Below are 20,153 nucleotides of genomic sequence, written 5' to 3' on the forward strand. Positions count from 1 at the left end.
ATTGCAAAAATGATAAGTGATTAAGAATGTAAGACAAGAAGGGACAGTTAGGCAGTTTAGGATGAACATGTATGCACTGCTGTATCTAAAATGCATAAGAAGCAAGGTCCTCCTGTGCAGCGTATGGAACTCTGCTCAGCGTTATGTGGCAGCCTGGATGGGAGAGGAGTTTTGGGGAGAATTGATGACTGAGAAATCCCATGGACAGTCCATGGGTTCACAGAGTTGGACACGACTGAGCGACTAACACACTTTATGTATGGCTGAGTCCCTTTGCTGTGCACTTGAAACTATCACAGCATTGTTAATAAACACAAAATAAAAAGTTAAAGAAGCATGTAAGACAACGGTCCCTAATACAGTCATCAAGACACAAGCTGTGTCTAATCTGTTGTTAGAATGTAGGGCATTTGAAAGACATAAATGAAGATAAAACTGGAAAAACAGTAGTTTGGAAACTTATTGGTAATTATCATATTACTTGAATCCTTTCCTAATAAGCAACTACACTTATGCAATCCCAAAGTTTCAATTAAAGATCAATTTTCCAGAAATGAGCTAGAATATATTAGACATTTCTGTTTTTTATTTTGGCATAGTGATTTTTTCAGCATAATTTAGTTACTATGACAACACTGGGCATTTATTTTTAAGATTATTTACAAATTGAGTGTCAGAAGTCTTTGTGGTTGATTCATATCAATGCTTAGACTATTATATAAAGACACCAGAAGGGGAAAGGCATGTCCAAAGGTGTCAAAACAAAGGTGGTATCACACATAAGTAAACCACATGGGATCCACTAACGTCAGAACCCCACAGTAGTAAGTGCCCCAGCACTCCATTCTCAGCATGCTGGTATCAGTTAGATGAAGAATTGACAGACATTTTTCAGCAATTTACCATATAGATCAGATGAGATCAGTCGCTCAGTCGTGTCCGACTCTTTGCGACCCCATGAATTGCAGCACGCCAGGCCTCCCTGTCCATCACCAACTCCCGGAGTTCACTCAGACTCACGGCCATCGAGTCAGTGATGCCATCCAGCCATCTCATCCTCTGTCGTCCCCTTCTCCTCCTGCCCCCAATCCCTCCCAGCATCAGAGTCTTTTCCAATGAGTCAACTCTTCGCATGAGGTGGCCAAAGTACTGGAGTTTCAGCTTTAGCATCATTCCTTCCAAAGAAATCCCAGGGCTGATCTCCTTCAGAATGGACTGGTTGGATCTCCTTGCAGTCCAAGGGGCTCTCAAGAGTCTTCTCCAACACCACAGTTCAAAAGCATCAATTCTTCAGCGCTCAGCCTTCTTCACAGTCCAACTCTCACATCCATACATGACCACAGGAAAAACCATAGCCTTGACTAGATGAACCTTTGTTGGCAAAGTAATGTCTCTGCTTTTCAATATGCTATCTAGGTTGGTCATAACTTTCCTTCCAAGGAGTAAGCGTCTTTTAATTTCATGGCTGCAGTCACCATCTGTAGTGATTTTGGAGCCCAGAAAAATAAAGTCTGACACTGTTTCCACTGTTTCCCCATCTATTTCCCATGAAGTGGTGGGACCGGATGCCATGATCTTTGTTTTCTGAATGTTGAGCTTTAAGCCAACTTTTTCACTCTCCACTTTCACTTTCATCAAGAGGCTTTTTAGTTCCTCTTCACTTTCTGCCATAAGGGTGGTGTCATCTGCATATCTGAGGTTGTTGATATTTCTCCCGGCAATCTTGATTCCAGCTTGTGTTTCTTCCAGCCCAGTGTTTCTCATGATGTAATCTGCATATAAGTTAAATAAACAGGGTGACAATATACAGCCTTGATGTACTCCTTTTCCTATTTGGAACCAGTCTGTTGTTCCATGTCCAGTTCTAACTGTTGCTTCCTGACCTGCATACAAATTTCTCAAGAGGCAGATCAGGTGGTCTGGTATTCCCATCTCTTTCAGAATTTTCCACAGTTTATTGTGCTCCACACAGTCAAAGGCTTTGGCATAGTCAATAAAGCAGAAATAGATGTTTTTCTGGAACTCTCTTGCTTTTTCCATGATCCAGTGGATGTTGGCAATTTGATCTCTGGTTCCTCGGCTTTTTTTAAAACCGGCTTGAACATCAGGAAGTTCACGGTTCACATATTGCTGAAGCCTGGCTTGGAGAATTTTGAGCATTACTTTACTAGAGTGTGAGATGAGTGCAATTGTGTGGTAGTTTGAGCATTCTTTGGCATTGCCTTTCTTTGGGATTGGAATGAAAACTGACCTTTTCCAGTCCTGTGGCCACTGCTGAGTTTTCCAAATTTGCTGGCATATTGAGTGTAGCACTTTCACAGCATCATCTTTCAGGATTTGGAATAGCTCAACTGGAATTCCATCACCTCCACTAGCTTTGTTTGTAGTGATGCTTTCTAAGGCCCACTTGACTTCACATTCCAGGATGTCTGGCTCTAGGTGAGTGATCACACCATCGTGATTATCTGGGTCGTGAAGCTCTCTTTTATACAGTTGTTCTGTGTATTCTTGCCATCTCTAGGGAACCAAATGTTGGGGTGATTTAAATTACTGTTCAAAATGCAAGTATTGCATTTGTTTGTTCAAAATGCATGCATTAATGATAAACACTTGATAGTGCCCTTTTCAAAAGTCAACCTAATGGCTCTGTATGTATTGCTTATTCATTCATTCCCTCGTTCATTCATTCATCCTCTTAGATACCCTCATAGACTATCAAATCTGTTCAAGATATTACACCAGGTAAAAGTGACTGTGATGATCTTGCCTTCAAGGAACTGATTATCTATAACTGGGGGAGAATGTAACTGCACAGAAAATGTCTAATGCATAGAAAAATGAAGATCTCTGGGAGAAAGCAGTGAAGGATTCATTTAAATTAGACCTCAAAAAATAAGGAAACCGTTGATAGAGATGGTGAAAGATTATGCAGGCAGTAGTGAAAGAATGTAAATGGGAAATTCCTAGTAAACAAACAGTAGGCTGGAGTTAGTGTTCAGGGGCAGATAAGGCTGCACAGTAGTCTTGTAATTATCATCAAGGCTACAGGCAAATTGGAAAAGTACATGTCCTGTGGCTGAAGTTTTCTGTGTTCCCAAAGTATTGTAAATTTGCAAACAATAAAAGACATTTTCAAATCCAAGAAACATTTTTATCTTGTATTTTAATGTAAGTAAATGCATGTACATGTAAATGTACATGTACATGAGAAATGTACATGAGAAAAGGCAACCATTTTGTAGTTCAGAATTTTTACATTTGCTGTCACGCTGTATCTAATTTGTGCTAGAGACTGTATTTACTTCTCACATGTTGCGATTTACCTGGTGTTTAACAATGTAACTTTATGAGCACAACTTCACTACCTTGATTTCCATTAAATGTGTGTAGATGATGTATAACAGGCTTTTCTGCTTGCAGAAACTTTGGAAAGATCTGATTCTGGTTATGCTATTCATCACTATCCATTGATGGTCTAGCCAAACACATTAAGAGAATCACTGAGTAAATTTTCTACTGATAGTCTCTGAGACTATTTTGAAGCTATTTTGTTTTACTCATGAAGAAAACTTAAAGAGAGTAAGAAGAACTGTGTTCCAAGATTTTTTTTTAATGATTGAAACTACAGTCAAAACTCAGTGACTTAAATCTGTCTCCAAAGTTTATCTTGGGAAGTAGTAATATAACTAGACATTAACAGAGGAGTCATTTACAGCTTCCCTATTTTATTTTATTTTATTTTTTTCCTGTTAGCCTCTGTAGCCCAGTATTTTAAACTGCTAAGTAGAATTTAGGTGTTTTTTTTTTTTAATTTTTGATAATGATTCACAATAAGAAATACATTTTTCCTCATGATCCAGTATATGCATACACACAGACACACACCAAACTGAGACAAAACTCGCATGAAACAGTATTGCTACTCGTGATATTCTCCATTTTGTTTTGTTTGACTTCATTTTGTGAAAAATGTTTTAGCTGAGATTAATTCAATATATTTTGACTCTCACCAGAGTGTTGTAGAGTATATTACTACACTTTGGAAAATTTTAAGGCAACCTGAGTTTTTTTCCTTCTCTCTCAATTGAAAAAAAAAAGAAAAGTTTATTCTTTAATCAGCCGTTTTTCTACTTTAAATAGTCTTCCTTATTGTAATGTGTTGAATTCACTTTTTTGCCTTGTGTTAAAATGAAAGAAATTTTACCTTGACTAGGCTACATGTTTACTAAAAAGTAACAATGAAGAAATTATATGTTAAGAACCAAATTATATTTTTCCTTTTCAGTGAAACAATGAGTCATTTTAATTACTTTGATACTAAGAATTATATTATAGATTTGAGGGCTATAACTTTGAAATATGATATGATGGGTTAGCTTCTACAGGATGTGGATTCAGTGAGGTTAATCAAAATACCAGGGAGAGTTCAAGGTGACCCTAATTTTGCATTTTAATATAAATGAAAATTGCTTTTATTTGAAACAAAAACAAGTAATATATTGTGCCTATGGGAAAAACTACATCCTAAAAACTTTACACATTACACATAGATTCTCATCATTTTATAATTTATTTTCTTTGTTGGACTTGACATTGTTCAGACTTCTTAAAATTTTCAAAACCTAAAAATGACAACAAAAATAGATTTATTGGATGACTATACACAAAGTATTTCTGCATTACAAATAAATATATTTTAGTGTTAATTCTCACATACACCTGTATTTTTTTAAAAATCTGGAATGAAAGATTAAAATAATATGATTTATAAGTATTCAAAATGTTAACTATGTATCAGGCAATATAGTAAGAATTTATTTAAAGTATCTTCTTCATTCACACAAAAAGCTTTAAGAAAGATATTTTTTTCACACTTAGAAGATGAAAGGTCTTGAAAGGAAATAATTAGTGAAACAGTTTGAATTTGCCACATTTGTTTTAATTATTATTATGCTGCTGCTGCTGCTGCTAAGTCGCTTCAGTCGTGTCTGACTCTGTGTGACCCTAGAGACGACAGCCCACCAGGCTACCCCGTCCCTGGGATTCTCCAGGCAAGAACACTGGAGTGGGTTGCCATTTCCTTCTCCAAATTATTATTATAGATTCAGACAATTCTGATGCTAGCAATTTAACAACCTTCAGAATGAAATACATGTATCCACTACATTGTGACATTTTTATTTCACTACTTTATGCAAATTCTTTACAGTCTGATTCACCAGGGAAGCCCCTACTAAAACATATACCAGACTCAAATTTGGTAAATGCCTTCATAAAATGACTTCACTGAAGGAATACAAAATGACAGAGTCAAAACAATAACAGGAGAAAAAGTTATGTAAGCATATTAATACTGCTAATGCACAGGGATATAAAAAATTAATAAATCTCTATAATACAAGTCTATGCAAGTATATGTGTTCACCTTTATGAAACTCAAGAGGAACATATAGACTGAGATTCATTTTCCTGATACTTCCCTGAAGTAAATACATGATTCAGCAACATTTCTCTAATATCATTCATTTGATTCACTTATTATCTCTGATATTCAGTCATTTCTTTAATATAGATAACACAGTAACATGTTATTAGAAGCAGTAAAGTTTTAGAAAGAAGGAAATGGGAGTTGGAGTGTGGTCAAGTATTGCTATGAATTAAAAAAGCATGATTTAGCAAACTAGCCTGTTTAAATTCCTTCCTTTATCTGTTTTCCTTTTTCCTCCAAGGAGTTCACCAATCTTACTATGTATAATGTAAAGCTTTAATAAATGCACAGTGGACTGGTGAGCATTTAAAAATGTTTATCGATAAAAGGCATTCACTAGACTCTTTTCTTATTTAGAGTATATTAAAACTTTCATCAGTGACCCAAAAGTTATTTTGAATTAATTTAAAAGCAGACACTTATAACATTTTTTTCACTCTAGGTCATTCTATTTTATTAGTTTTCATGAAGATGATGAGGATATATAAATGTAATTCAAATGAATTATCAAAAGTGTGTACGTAAGCAAAACCATATATTTAAGCTAGTTTTACTTATTATCATATAATGATAAGAATTTGCGTAGGCCATCTAAGTTGGCTGACTGCCAAAGAAATGCCTGGAACTGTACTAACAAATGCAGTAGGCACTAAGTACATATGGTCATTTAATTTATACATTAACATAAAATTTTTAAAAATTAGTTCCTCAGTCACATTGCAAGTACTCAGTAGCTACATGCAGCTGCTGCTTACCCGTGCACGTACAGAATACTTGAGTAATATAAACAGGTATAATGGACAGTCTTGACCTAGACTATGAATCCTACTGGGGTGTCAAAGATTATGCAGACATGCCACGTATGGTTTCGTGCTACTGCGTGTGCTCCGTGTGTAAATGTATTCTGTCAATTTCAATATGCTTTTGTGAGAGGCAAGTCCCTTTTGTGCTTTGCCTTCAAAGAAGGGTCTATGGAGGAGCTAAGGGGTACAGGTGGCCCTCCGCCTGGGGTTCTCTGGGTCAGCCACTGCCCTGAGTGGGGCAGGCGGTGCTCTCGTGTGCACACCTCTGAGCCATCCCTCATCGTCCTTATGACCATTTCAGCTGTCTCAATCTTAAAATAATAAAACGTCTGAACCTCTTATCACCTTATTTGCTTTATTATCTCTTAGGGATATTTGATCACAGCACTGTTATCTGCTGCATGATCAGTTATGCTGCTTTCATTGGAGGGGACACATTTACTTGAAATTAGAATGAGATCTTGATAACCAGTTAATAGTCATTACATTGACTATCCAAGATAAAACTATGTGTGTATATATATGTATATATGTGTGTATGTGTGCGTATATATATATATATATATATGCACATACATATCTATCTATGTACTTGCAACTTGATCAAAATGGGATTTTAGAAAAATATTTCCTTGGACAGAACTGATTACTCTCAGAATAAAGTAACACATTGATGACATACTTGAAAATATATTTGCAAATCTTAACATTCTGCATGAATTATTATTATTACACATCTGCAAAGTAGTGCACAAAAACGAGAAACTCTAATGTTTTAATAAAAATACATGGTAATGAAGAAATGAGTCTATATGTCTATATTCTATTTGTCAGTTGCAGTGGTTGAGAAAAAGTATTTCTCCATCTTTCTGTGCCAGGGTCATTATTCTCTCTGTGAACAGTGAAAGACAGATTGCTTATATCAACATGCTCTTTAGAGCAAAATTCTTTTAAAAAGATCTATAGAATATATACCATATGAATCTTTTATCAATAAAGGGTATTAATCAAATAAGGAGTATCATTTATTTTCTCACACATTAGCCTATTTCTAGTAGTTCACAAAAAGTTCAATATCATCTTTCATCTTTTATACCTTTGCAAATGAGATATTGTAAATACATATTGCTGCCTTCATAGGGTTGGGGAATGGTAAGAAATAAAAATAAGCAATGAGATTATAGGTTTGTTATTGTTATTGTGTTTCATTTTGTTTCATTTTATTTTTCTTCTGCCATACTCAGACACTTAGGCTGACAGCCATCTTGACTGGAAAACAGTAATAAAGGAGCTGAATGACTAGGGTCGATATTCCAACATTAACACTGAGGAAATGCCCATAGCTATTCTATTTAATGGGCACAAAAATAGCCTCATACAAGGCACTTAAAAAGATGAGAATATATGAGGTCTATTAGACTGAATTATGAACTTATGTCCATGGCTCAGACAGATACAAGTTTTAAGTACAACCATTTACTACCAGACTGCATGGTTTTATGCTGGATATTCAAGCAACTTTAAGAAATGATTGTTTCTCCCCAATAGACTAACTCTTAAAATTGGCTACTACTTATTCAGAAAAGACAATGAAGAAAACACATTTATTTATTTTTCTCCTAACACATATATCATGTTTCTGAGTATTATTCTTTCACTCTCAGAATATTATCATCCTATAATTATTGAACTGGATATCAAGTGGGACCCTCTTGATATATAAAAAGTCAATAGAGTAGCTTAAAAATGTAAGTTGAAAGAAAAAGGGGAAAGTCTAGAAAACATATGATGCTTGCCTCTTTTTATGCTTGGAAAGTGGGATATAGACATTATTACTTAAATTTAACTCACTCTCAGGGTGTTATGGAAACTTAACCTGCTTCCCAAATGTATCCATTTATATTAAAACGTTCAAAACAACCGTGCAGCATACCAAACCAGTTTAGGCAGAAAATAGTTAATGAGTGCTTCACCAGTAAAACTGTTGCCACAAAAATAGTTCTAGATCACCTCAAAAGAAGCTTTAAAAGCTCTGAATTCAATGTCTTGTTTGTCTTAAGCACCCCGGTAGCCATTTTATCCTCCTGGGATTCTTCTTTTTATGCCTCTTGCTGAATTATTTTTACACACAATTATCTCTTTAGCTTTTCATACTGTTCATGGGGTTCTCAAGGCAAGAATACTGAAGTGGTTTGCCTCAAGGCTATGGTTTTTCCTGTGGTCATGTATGGATGTGAGACTTGGACTGTGAAGAAGGCTGAGCGCCGAAGAATTGATGCTTTTGAACTGTGGTGTTGGAGAAGACTCTTGAGAGTCCCTTGGACTGCAAGGAGATCCAACCAGTCCATTCTGAAGGAGGTCAGCCCTGGGATTTCTTTGGAAGGAATGATGCTCAAGCTGAAACTCCAGTACTTTGGCCACCTCATGCAAAGAGTTGACTCATTGGAAAAGACTCTGATGCTGGGAGGGATTGGGGGCAGGAGGAGAAGGGGACGACAGAGGATGAGATGGCTGGATGGCATCACTGACTCGATGGACCTGAGTCTGAGTGAACTCCGGGAGTTGGTGATGGACAGGGAGGCCTGGCGTGCTGCGATTCATGGGGTTGCAAAGAGTCGGACACGACTGAGCGACTGATCTGGTCTGATCTGATTCTGTTTCTTGCTTCAATAGTTGAATTTGCTTGGGTTAGATATTTTCTATTAAAATTAATGCTTTTGAACTGTGGTGTTGGAGAAGACTCTTGAGAGTCCCTTGGACTGCAAGGAGATCCAACCAGTCCATTCGGAAGGAGATCAGCCCTGGGATTTCTTTGGAAGGAATGATGCTAAAGCTGAAACTCCAGTACTTTGGCCACCTCATGCGAAGAGTTGACTCATTGGAAAAGACTCTGATGCTGGGAGGGATTGGGGGCAGGAGGAGGAGGGTTCGACAGAGGATGAGATGGCTGGATGGCATCACTGACTCGATGGACGTGAGTGTGAGTGAACTCCGGGAGTTGGTGATGGACAGGGAGGCCTGGCGTGCTGCGATTCATGGGGTCGGAAAGAGTCGGACACGACTGAGCGACTGATCTGATCTGATCTCTTTAGCTGATGAAAGGTTCATTTTACTCAGCGGATCACTCAGAATCTTGCAGTTGACATATTAACAGAGGGAAAAAAGTGAATCAGAGGGGAAAAGAAAGAGTTGTCCTTGTCTCCATCATCTAGGCAACTCCAGATCACTTAGAGAGTGTAATGAAGCATCTGCATGACAAGAGGTGAGAAACTATGGAAATGAAAACAGAAAATGACTAAGTGAAAATGAAAATCATTGTAAACAGTGCCAGTGAACAGTTATCCCTTCCTCCCTCTCTCTCTTCCTTCTTTCTTTTCAGTCTTTTTAAAATTTGTATATGCTTAGGTTTTGTTGCAGCATTTAGCCAAACCTTCCTATAGTATTGGGCTTCCCTGGTGGCTCAGAGGGTAAAGCGTCTGCCTGCAATGCGGGAGACCCAGGCTCAATCCCTGGGTTGGGGAGAAGATCCCCTGGAGAAGGAAATGGCAACCCACTCCAGTACTCTTGCCTGGAAAATTCCATGGATGGAGGAGCCTGGTAGGCTACTGTGCATTGGGTCGCAAAGAGTCTGACACGACTGTGTGACTTCATTCCTTCCTTTAGTATTACAATTCTATATTGCTTATGTCTCTGAAGAGTTTTACAATCTGCCAGAAGATCAACTCTTAATTTAATTCCTTATTATTTTTAAACTTTCATAGTTTTCTCATGTACTCTTTCCTCCCATGCTCTTCTGATTTTAATATCTAATATACTTAAAGTTACTGAACTCAGGTTGGGCTCTTAGTTGTTCTGAGAGGCCAGTGTTGGATAAAAAGGAAAGATTGTTTACTGAGGAAGCCGGCAACCCTGGGGAGAAGGTAGAGTCAAGAACCAACCCCTCACTCCTCCAGTTTCACTAGGAGATTACACAGGGGAAAGAGGAAGGGGCTACATGCTGGGGAGAGGGGAATCTGTTATTTTCAGAGAGGACTGTCCACATCATGTGGTTCTAAGCATCTCTCTGGTCTCATTTGCAGTTGGACCATTATCTGAGCTATAAATTTTTTCCTAGCTGTTCCTAGAGAATAAGGAAAAGAGTGAAGCCTACGGAACAACTGATCTTCAGTCTCAATATTCATCAGTAATTCTCTCCATCAGCAGCAAGCTAAGCTCATGGTGAACTCGAGTAGAGGTCCCGCGTGGTAAGCTTAAGATAACAGCACTATCATGACTAATAAGTATAACTGGAAAAATGCTGATGACTTGAGAGTCCCTAGATTCAGTTTCACTGACTAGTTACACCTATTAGGCTTATTAAATGTATGATCTAATTCCAAAGGAGTCAAATGACTCTGTAATTAGTTCTGTGTTTGCTTTTGACTGGAGAAGGAAATGGATACCCACTCCATTATTCTTGCCTGGAGAATCCCATGGACAGAGGAGCCTAGCAGGCTACAGTCCACGGGGTCACAGAGAGTCAGACATGACTGAATGACTAACTTTTCTGCCTTTGACACCATTTGATATCTCAGAAGACATGAGTACACTTTACAATACATATGTGTGTGTATCTGTAATTTTATGAGTATTTTGCCCTTAACAAATGCATTTTCTGGAATACCTATCAATATGAAGTATCTAAATAAAGAAATTCATGCTAGAAGTGCTAAAAAAGAAGGACATAAATGAGCTTAACTTGCTTCAACGATCTTTTTTAAAAATCAGATTTAAAATGTAATCTTTAAAAAAGTTACTTTCTCACCAGTTTCTCAAGCTTTCTAATTTTAAATTCATTCTAAAATAGCTTCTTTTTTTCTTTTCCACTGGAAGAAACTTTATACCTTAGAATATCAGACTGATGTGTTATTTTTAGTTGCTCCAAAACAGCATGATTCTTCTCATGAAAGAAAATGGTTGAATTGATATTTAAGCTGTTTTAAAAACTCTGGACACATCTGAAGAGTTGTCAACGCTTGTTCAGAGCCACTTCTTCGTCTACGAATTTATCTCTCTTCCCATCAGGAGACTTGTGATTAAGCATTGTAAATATATGATTGCTGATGAATTAATGTATCTTAAATCATTGGCAGTGTGTTAGCCAAATATACCCACAGTGGATTTCACTAGAAAATCACACACGAAATAAATCCAAAAGCAGTGCATTATGGTCAGCAATCTTCTGCGTACTTAGGAACTTGTCACTTTCTAATGTGCTGTGCTTAGTCACTCAGTCATGTCCAACTTTTGCGACCCCATGGACTATAGCCCGCCAGGCTCCTCTGCCCATGAGGATTCTCCAGGCAAGAATACTGGAGTGGGTTGCCGTGCCCTCCTCCAGGGAATCTTCCCAATCCAGGGATAGAATGCACATCTCCCACATTGCAGGCAGATCCTTTACCATCTGAGTCACAATACTTCCTAATGGTTAAAGCCAATTCACCTTGTCTACTATTGTCCTTGTCAAAAAAATAAGTTTTATTGGTTATTCTTGACCATTACCCTTTCAAGCTCTCTCTCCTCTTGGTTTCCCTGATTTTTATCTTTGGTTCTACTTCACCTTGCTAGTTGCGTCTTTTTAGTTCACTTCTTTTCCCAGCACCCCTTAGATACTAAAATTCTGAGCAGTGTTTTTAATCCATGGATCATTTCAGAATTATCCAACAATAATTTTTTTTTAATGAATTTCTTAGCTGGAAATCCACAATAGTAGATCTGGGATGGAGACTGTATTAGTTTACTAGGGCTGCTATAACAAAGAAGTGAATGACTAGACAACAGGAATTTATTTTCTCACACTTGGAGGCTAGAAGTTGAAAATCTAGGTGTTGGCAAGTTTGGTTCCTTCTGTGCCTGCAAGGGATGATCTGTTTCAAGCCTCCCTTATTGGCTTGTAAACGGCTATCTTCTCTTCATATCACTTCCCTTCTGGGTGTGTCCCTGTGTCTAAATTTCCCCTTTTTATAAGGATGCTAGTTGCGGGCTTCACGGTGGCTCAGTAGTAAAGAATCTGCCTGCCAATGCAGGAGATGTGGGTTCAATCCCTGGGCCAGGAAGATTCCCTGGAGAAGGAAACGGCAACCCACTCCACGATTCTTGCCTGCAGAATCCCGTGGACAGGTGAGTCTGTGGAGTCCCAAAGTGACTTAGCAACTCAACAATGACAGAAGTTAGATGGTTAGTACCAACTCTCATGACCCAGTTTAACTTGGTTATCTATGGAAAAGCCTAACTCCAAATAAAGTCAGGAAATTCTAAGGTTCAGGAAATTAGGACTTGAACATATGAATCTGCAGAAAGCATAATTCAATCCAGGACAGAGTCTTAGTATTTACAATTTTATTGTATCTAACATGAATTTGGGAAATGTTCCAAGTCTGTGTTTTTTACCTTTTCTGTGTTTCTCTTGTACACTCACTTAGTTCATGCCGAACGAGGCCATTCCTCAGGTAAGCACACGTTTTTCCACATCACGTCCTCAGGCGTCACTGGCACGTTCAACCAGGTGGGAAACAGTGAGATGCAGGGTTCAGTGCACACATTATTCGTCCTGCAGGCAGATCATGGCAGCTGTGAAGAGGGCTGCTAGAGCTATTAGAGAGAGGGACCATGAGCTCTACAGCCTCTGAGACTTTATACTGAAAATATGCGATGTTATCACACAAATTATTAAATGAGCTGAAAAGCTATTAACTGGTACCTTTGCACTCTCTGCTGCACTCCCTCCCACTAAGATTCAGTGATGGCAACTTAAAAAAGGAAAGTTTATATTAGTCATTAGAAAAAATAAAATCACTCCATGTTTGTAACTTGCTGTGGCTGATTAAAATAAACCTTTATAATTAGGTTTCAACTCAATTTCCCTCTTAGTTATCTTTTCAGGATCAGGGTAATTGACCAAACAAAATACATTTTTATAAGGAGTTTTTTTTTTTCCTTATGCCAGTTGTTGTTGTTGTTCAGTCATCCAGTCGTGTCTGACTCTTTGCAACCCCATGGCCCGCAGCACGCCAGGCCTCTCTGTCCATCACCATCTCCCAAAATTTGCCCAAGTTCATGTCCGCTGCATTGGTGATGCCATTCAGCATTATTCTTATGCCAGGCACACTTCTAAATTATATTTTTACTTTCACTTTTTTTTTGTAAGCTATATTCAGAAACTTTCTGCAGATCACAGAATTCACAGACAAAAAAGAATTTTATCCCATGTATAGCTTCCATGTATTGAGTCAGAAATGATGTTAACTGCTGCTCTTATTCAATAATCACAGTAATCTCCTGGGTTAGATATTATGTCAGTATTTTATAGATTTGAAAAAGAGGTTCAGTGAGTTTGAGTAAGTTTCCTTAAGGGAATACTGATTTTGAGGTAAAAACAATGCACAGTTCTCTTGACTCCAGAGCCCCCCCCCCTTTTTTTTTTTCAGCCAGGGAATATTTTGCTACCTTGATTTTTGGAGAGCATTTTATCAGTCCAGAACACTAGTTACATGATTATACTAAATGCTCATCCAGTCCAGACAGGTATTTCTACTCTGCTTTAGAGAGAAAAGGAAGCTGAGTTTCAGAAAATCAAGCAACTTGCCCAACCTGTCCATCATTAGATGGCAAGAACTAAGTCAGTTGACTGGGCTGATATATATCTTAATTAACATCTATTTTGTTTGATCTAAGTTTTACAAATTATTTTAATGTAAACCTTAATTTTGTTTCGGTGAAAATTTTAGGAAAACTTGATTTAAGACTTTTTCTTCTCTTGGTTTAGGAATGAATTTTTTTTCCAATTAGTTTACTGAAAAACTCTTCTCATAAATTTTACCAAAGTACCTTGGTTTTGAGAATTATATAAAATTACTACTTGTCTTCATCAATTTATTATATGGGTAGTTTAAAAAATAAAGATGAATAGAATTTGGAAATACTGGTTTTAAAAGTGAGAAGTACATGAAAATTCAGAAAATATACGGAAGGTATTTTGAAAAGAAAAATACACTTGTGATCTGGAACACTTGCTTCTATTTTCCAATTTAGTCTTAAACATTTCCCCCGGATTGCTAAATGAATCCCTTTATTATATGAAAATGAATGTTTTCATTATTCATCTATCTTTGCTCCCCTGGTGTATGTAAAATGGTTTCTGAATTCTATATGCTTCAGAATCTTGAGGGAGGCCTGTTGCCTATCTCAGAGTCAGTGGAGCTGAGTAATTTAGACATAATTGCAGTCATTAGAGTATCTGGAACTTGGCTCTCAATTCAGATCTGGTTGTTTATCTTTCTTAGTGATTCCCAAGATCTGCTTGGTTAGAAGTCTTGTGGTTCTTTAGTGAAGCTTGGAAATGATATATACCTTTTATGGAAAGCCCATCAACTAAATAGGGAAAGAAAAACACATCACAGTTTATGATAATCATGGATCCAGATGCCCTTTCAAATATTCATAAAGATTATAAAACAGATCTGGGGTTCCTGTTGTCTAAGTATCTTTCTAGGCTTTGGGTAAATGATCATACGAAAGACACTATTGTAACTCTCTAGTATTTTCTTTCTTAGACTTAGTATCTTTCTAATTTCCCTTTCTTTTTCTGCTTTAGATTGAATATATTGGTGGAAATTAGAAAACTCTTTGTACTGTAACTATAGTTATTAAATTTGTCTGTTAAAAGCAAGAAAAATAGAAGTAAAATATAAATATTTATGTGAAGAAAAACTAAAGAAGAAAATATAATTACAATTATTCTTTTGGTTAAATAGTAGGAAATCATTTCCCCTTTAGAATATGTAGTATAAAACTAGAAGGAATCTTAGGGATCATCTGGGTACCTCCTCCTTTGAATGGATAATAAAACTAATGACTATTAGGTGAATTCATCATATAAAATAGAATTCCTGCTGTGTATCTGATTTCGGACTGGCCAGAGGAATTTGCCTAGGGTCATTCTATTAGCATTCTATTAGCTAGTTACAGAGTGATTTTGGAATATTTCTGTATTGTTCATAATCAATGTAGAGAAAATTAAAAACAAACTAGCTTTTGTTACTTTTCTCTACATTGGTTATAAACAATATAGAAATATTCCAAAATCAATCTGTAATTAGGTAATAGAATGGTGATTAAAAATCACTTTTGTGTGTGCCAAATTAGAGCTGTGTATCATTGGTTCTCTTAAGATTACTATTTTTTTATCAAAAGTGTTGACCACTTCCTCCTTGTTGAAATGCTCTCTCTCCTCCAATGACTTTCTTTCATATTTTTCCTATTTCCCTCACATTTCTTCTGATCCTCAGCCAGTTCAGGGTCCTCCCACAAATCACTATTTATTTGTTTTTGAAAACTAAAATGCAAGTCCTGGTGTAATTTTCTTTCTAAACATGTATATTCTTTTTTAGATGAGTTCTCATGACTTTCATTACCTGCTATCTGTTCATAATACACAAAATCTTAGCCCAGAACTTTGTACTGAATTTCCAAACTATATGCAATACTACTTACTTGAATTAATCACTAGGATGTCTTATAAGGGCCTCGCTTGTGGCTCAGCTGGTAAAGAATCTGCCTGCAGTGAGGGAGACCTGGGTTTGATCCCTGGGTTGGGAAGATCCCCTGGAGAAGGGAACGGCTACCCTCTTCAATACTCTGCCCAGGAGAATTTCATGAATTGTATAGTCCATGAGGTCACAAAGAGTTGGACATGACTGAGCGACTTCATTCACATGTCTTATAAAGTTCACAAGTAAATAATATGTCTTCATCCCCTTCCCATACATCTTCTTCCTCTGCCTAACCCTCCACCCACCACCACTCATTTTTCTTAGTTAAGTGGTACCTTCCTTCAGTCAATTATCACAAATTGTCCAAGACAGAATGTGAAATTCATCTTTTTGTTTTCTCTGTCTCTTTTTCCTTCACACTTATTAGAATTGTCACCAAACTGACTCTACGCAGCCTGTAGATGCAATCTGGAAAATATGTCTTCCATCCATGGTTCACTCATTCAGCCAATATTTTCAAGCACTGTGTACTGGGCACTAGATTATGTACCAAAGTATTTAACTGTGAACTAGACAAACAGGATTTCTGCTCACATCGACTGTATTACAGTTGGAAAAGAAGGGACAAAATCAATAAGCTAATATAATAAGTCCATAATATGTTGCCATGCAGGAAATAAGTTGTGTGACATGATCAAGAATAAAAAGGGTGAATTTATTTGAATATCATGGTTAGAAAAGGACTCTTCTGAATTGAGAAGTGAATGATGAGACCAATTCAGCCATAAAAAATGTCCTGGGAAAGGGCATGTCTGACATTGGTATTGTAAACTTCACTGTTCCCTTATTGTAAACTTTAATTTCCTTACAAATGACCCATGGGTTCTTTCATCAGTTGGCCTCTGCCAACCATATACACATATACAGTAAATGTGTCAGATATTATTTGAGATATGGTAATATAGCTGTGAGACAGAAGTTTAGTCATTGAAGTATGTATATTCTATTGGAGAGTTAGAAATAAGCTAAGAGGAAGAAATCAAGAAAAAATGTCAGACAGTGATCAATGCTACAAAGACTCAATAGAGTCCCTGGGAGGTTAAGGGGATCTTTTAAAGACATGACATTTAAAAGTGTGATTTGAATGAAAGAAAGGGTTGGTCATTCAAAAGGAAAAGCCCAAGTAAAGGTGCTAAGGCCAGCAAAAGCTTTGTGTGTTTGTATCACAGAGTGAGGCAGCTTGGCTGAGAGTGGGCGATGACAGAAGAATGGTGCAAGATGATGCTGTGTGGTCGGTAGACGACCAAGGTGGAGGCATGAATTTTACTTTAAGAATAAGCATGTCAACAGCATAGTTCTTATAAAGCATCGTAAAACTAATGATGTGTGTGTAGTTTAATCAGTTTGGCTCATTTTCAGTGATATGATATCATGCACACTTACCTCTTGTCTTTTTACAGAAATGTACTTTTCTACCTACAACTGTAATTAATGAGTTTAACAGGGACACTTGATTGTCATGATAGAATGTTAAAAACCTTATATTAACCATCATTTGGTAAATATATAGCTTCAATAACTGGACTTTGCTTGGGGTTGTACCGTAAAGAATTATAAATCTTCCTCTTATTCTCTTACAGAATAAAAATGCATCTATTGCTTGGCAGTATTACATTTTGCAGTTTTATCTAGAATTGGCATTTAAATTTATTGATCTCATTAAGAAGTGGTCCCATAGTAACAGGAAAAGTAGATATCAAGTGAGTTAGTACACATCTGGATCTGCAGAAGAACAGATGTTGGCTCGATTAGAAGAAATGGAAATGCTAAACAGCACCAAAAGCACTTACCACAGGTGTATTGCTGTTTACTTGCTATGAAATGGATTCTTATTCAAACCATCAGAATGGGGCCATACCACGAATAGTGTAGAAATTAAGGAGAAACTTAGCATGGTTTTTATAAACCTAAATATTTTCTGAACCACATTTTGCTTTTTATAGTTAAATATTTTTGAGTGTAGAAGGCACACAAAGTGATAGAAGCAGTTAAACACAGTTCACAAGTGCTATGAGGTAAACTTTGATTCATTTAATTTTCATTTCCTAGAATTTACCAATTTATGAAAGTAACTTTGCTCTCTGAATTATAGGAGTTGTAAAGTGGGATAATCAAACACAGCAGGGCACCCTTGTTCTTATAAATATATGCACAGAAGAGCAGAAGTGTCTTCAATTTTCTAAGAAATTCTCTCAATTATCAGATAAGTTAAAAATACATTTTGAAGTCAAAATTGAAACAGAGCATGCCCCTTATTATTTAGGACTCATAAAGCAATTAAGACACATCTCATTTGCCAGATATATATTATAATCCATGCAGCTACTGTAAGAACATAGGAATCATTGTGCCTTCACAAAGATTTTAAGCTTTTGAGTTTAGTAAAATATGGAAAGGAAAAAAATTTATAATTGGATTAATGTCCAATAGCTTGGGTGGTAGGAATTTAGTTATATGAAATTTGAATGGACAACTTTTAAAGCATTGTAATTTTGTCTACCTTCCATTATGTCATCATTTTCTTGTGTCAAAATTCAACAATTCTTTGATGTTTACCTTTATAATTGTGTTAAAACATTTTACCTTAAGGTAAAGCTTTTACTTGGTAATTATACATGAAGGATATTGGATAAAAATATGCCTTTAGTTTCTTAAGTAAATTGGAATTTTGAGTTGACACCATGAAAATAACAATATTGTATATCAATTTACTATTTTAAGTGTGCCAGGATGATGAGAAAATGCAGATACGAGCTCAAAATATAAATTTTAGGTTTTTACCAAATGAAGAATAAAAGCTGTCACAATGTGCTGTACAAAAGAGAATTTTTTCATTAATCTAAATAGTCAATGCTGAAGACAAAATAGAAATGAAAACCTTTTGTGTTTTCATTAAGTGACTTAATTTACATTTAAGTCATTTCCAAAATGGTTTGTATTGGTTATAACAAAATTACTAATTTTTTTCAACTAAATAATTTCTATAGCTAAGCAATTGTCCTGGTTCTGCAAGAATAGAAATTAAATTTAAATATTAAGCTTTAGTTCTGAATTCTAGTTATTAAAGGGTAGGGATTATTAGAAAAGTGATACTAAAATTTAGATAGAAAAGCAGCTATACAGAGCTGTCAGTTCAGTTCAGTTGCCCGGTTGTGTCCAGCTCTTTGTGACCCCATGGACTGCAGTACGCCAGGCCTCCTGTCCATCACCAGCTCCTGGAGCTTGCTCAAACTCATGCCCATCGAGTCAGTGATTCCATCCAACTATCTCATCCTCTGTTGTCCCCTTCTCCTCCCACCTTCAATCTTTCCCAGCATCAGGGTCTTTTCCAATGAGTCAGTTTGCATCAGGTGGCCAAAGTATCAGCTTCAGCATCAGTCCTTCCAATGAACACCCAGGACTGATCTCCTTCAGAATGGACTGGTTGGATCTCCTTGCAGTCCAAGGGACTCTCAAGAGTCTTCTCCAACACCACAGTTCAAAAACATCAGTTCTTCGGCACCCAGCTTTCTTCACAGTCCAACTCTCACATCAATACATGACCAATGGAAAAACCATAGTTTTGACTAGACGGACCTTTGTCAGCAGAGCTATCACATGATACCTAATTACAAATGAATTTTGAGAATTGCTCTGTACTCTTCTGATTAAACATGAAGTTCAATATTCTGAATTAACCAACCAAATGTCATTAATAATCCCATTTTGATAATTTGAGTTTTATTGATTTTAAGGTTTTGTATGTTTGCAAGTAAATTTTCAAATTTACTTTTTAATAGGAACAACTGAGGTAAAAATATTCATATCTATTTTGCATTTGTACCCATTTACATTACTTTTAATTAATAATATTTAAATATAAGCCAGACTAAGATTCTTCATACATTGTCTTCCATTAATAATGGACAGTTTTCTATAATGATCACTTTTTCGTTAAACTAGACGAAAACGGTATTGAAGTCTGACTTCAAATACCAGATTTACTTACTGCCTGCTGCTGCTGCTGCTGCTGCTGCTAAGTCACTTCAGTCGTGTCCGACTCTGCATGAACCCATAGATGGCAGCCTATCAGGTTCCTCTGTCCCTGGGATTCTTCAGGCAAGAACACTGGAGTGGGTTGCCATTTCCTTCTCCAATGCATGAAAGTGAAAACTGAAAGTGAAGTCGCTCAGTTGTGTCTGCCTCTTCATGACCCCATGGACTGCAGCCTACCAGGCTCCTCTGTCCATGGGATTTTCCAGGCAAGAGTACTGGAGTGGGGTGCCATTGCCT

This window comes from Bos javanicus, chromosome 24 (genome assembly GCF_032452875.1).
Source record: "Bos javanicus breed banteng chromosome 24, ARS-OSU_banteng_1.0, whole genome shotgun sequence".
Taxonomy (NCBI): domain Eukaryota; kingdom Metazoa; phylum Chordata; class Mammalia; order Artiodactyla; family Bovidae; genus Bos; species Bos javanicus.